Genomic DNA, 2,429 nt, shown 5'->3' with positions numbered 1-2,429 from the left:
TTTTGTAATTTTACAATGTACATTGTAATGTACAATTATTTAGTGTTATTCAACTGTGTAAGGTATATTTATGTGGCTCATATATGACGATATATCGAGCTAATTATGTATCGCAGTAATGTTCTTAAACAATTGTTTCATTTCTAGATAGATAACAAAGAGAGATTGTAAGCTATCATGGTTCCTAAAATAAAAAGAAAAGACGGGCAAGGCCAGAGCAGTGAGAGCACAGTCAGCACACTCAGTTCTACTACAACCACTCCAAGTAGGACACTGAGGTCAGACAGAAGAAAGCTGTGGTTACTGGGATATCCTCTTCATCACTTTTCTCCCAATCATTTGCCAATTCAAGCAGAAGTGATTCGGCGTTATGTTTGGATCAGAAAGAAGGCCAAGAGAAAACCAGTGAAATCCTTCAATACAGCACATGTGGTGAAGCAAATGAGTACACTAATGTTAAAATATGCAATTTATGTTTTTTCAGTTGAAAAACAATTAAAAAGCGTACTTCATATTTGAAATGTAAAAATCTTGTTATTATTGTGATAAGCACCTTTATATATAACAGAAGGAATGAAATCGTTCGATACAGTGTGGCAGGGGACCGCAAAAGAATGATGGCATAAGAAGAACTTTGCTTTCGGCGTTCGGTGCGAAATGCCATGGTGGGCGGAAATGACATCTTTCGTTCGTTCGTACATGAGAGGGGAGCGTTTCTTGGTTTTTTTTTCCCGTCAAGCAATAAATCCAATGGTTTTCACATATATAACACGTTAGTTTTACAAATTTCCATTGAAATACTCGGGTATTTCCGTCAATTGTCACCATGTCCGTCGAGGTTACATCTAGGAAATGGTTACGCCATTTCCATCTACCGGACGGCCGTCATTGGCTGTCTTGAGGCACGTGGGGTGGGGGTGGGGGACACCGGAGACGTGGTTGACACCGGGGACATTTCAAACTCGGTGCAATTGTATACAGCGCATGCACTGTAAAAATGCAACATATGAGGAAGTTGCCCACAGTCAGCTGCCCACAGAAACAGTCAGCTGCCCACAGAACAACTCAAGATCTGAGCATCCTCTCCATATTGTCTGCTACAACAGTGACATCCCATGTCAGCTTATCAGATGGCACAGGGGGAACTTGTAGGCTGAGGTTTTGGTGCAGCTCTGGCATGACAGTGGGTTCCCTCAGGAGGTTCTTCAAAAATCAAAGAACAATCAGGTAATTCATATTTATGAATTATAGACTATTATTTGCTTTTTAAATTTTGAGACCTGTATTTGAATTATTATAAAGCTAATGTTTTATCTTTACATTTTAAAAGTGTCTAATAAAATGTTTTATTAATTTTAAGACACACCTCGTGGATCTCATCAAGAAATACATTGGACTATAAAAGAACAGCACTCTGTTGTGGAACAATGAAAAATTGTGGGAGAAAACTGTCCAGACTTTTCTCAAAGATTGCAACAAGGCCTTTGATCTGTCCAAGCCTGGCATCTGGGACTATATTAAGCTGGACAAAAACAGAATAGCAGACCAGAAAAAAGAAGATAAAGTTTTCTTGCAGATGTCACTCAGGGGAGATGTTTCAAAGATTGGCAACAGTGATCATGAGTATGACAAACAGGTAAAGAAGGTGTTAGCCAGGTATGAGGAGCAAAAGAACAGAAAACAAAAAGAGCAAGAACGAAAAGAGAGAAGGAAAGTCTGTACCAAGTTGGGATCTTGATTAATCATTGTTAGAAACTGAAGTCTCTCTACATTCTGAAGCTTCAGAATCTGAATATTTCGACTTAGAGGAAGAAATAGAGAAACAAAAAAAAGAGAAATATAAGGAGAAAGAAGAAAAGAAGAAAAAGGAGACAAAAAAAGATTGGGGGTAATGAAAACTTGCATTGGAGGTGACACCAAATAAGCTCATTGCAGCAACTGTTGGAACAGCAGCAAGATTTGGTTCTGCTTCATGGGAGCTGATTGTTGGCTCAGTGGTTAACCATAGTTAACCATAGAGAGTAAATGTAAATGTATTGAATATTGAGCACAAAAACTATGTATGAGGTCCGTCTAAAAAGTAACGGGACAATGTCTGGGAGAACAATGTCTGGATGTTGGCTTGAGCTCAGTGGTTGGCTGATTTTTACAGAGTTGCTGGAGTTGACATCAACCAAATTACCATATCTAAAAGCAAAGAACACAGGGATAGAAACCAGCTTGTACAAGTTGAAGCTCACAAATCAGAGATGAAGAGAAAGACAGGATGGCTCATCTTAATCTGGTGTTACACTTTGACACCAAAAGGTGTGAACAGGTTGAAGCAGATCTCTATATCAATGTAATCCATGAAAGGCTTGGTCTTTCAGTTTCCAGTCCTGATGCACCAAAACTTGGCATCCTGATGGGAATATTTGAAATTGAAAGCT

This window comes from Eptatretus burgeri, chromosome 11, assembly GCF_056783735.1.
Source record: "Eptatretus burgeri isolate ZD-2024b chromosome 11, Ebu_testis_v1, whole genome shotgun sequence".
NCBI classification, from domain to species: domain Eukaryota; kingdom Metazoa; phylum Chordata; class Myxini; order Myxiniformes; family Myxinidae; genus Eptatretus; species Eptatretus burgeri.
This window is presented reverse-complemented; position numbering follows the sequence as displayed.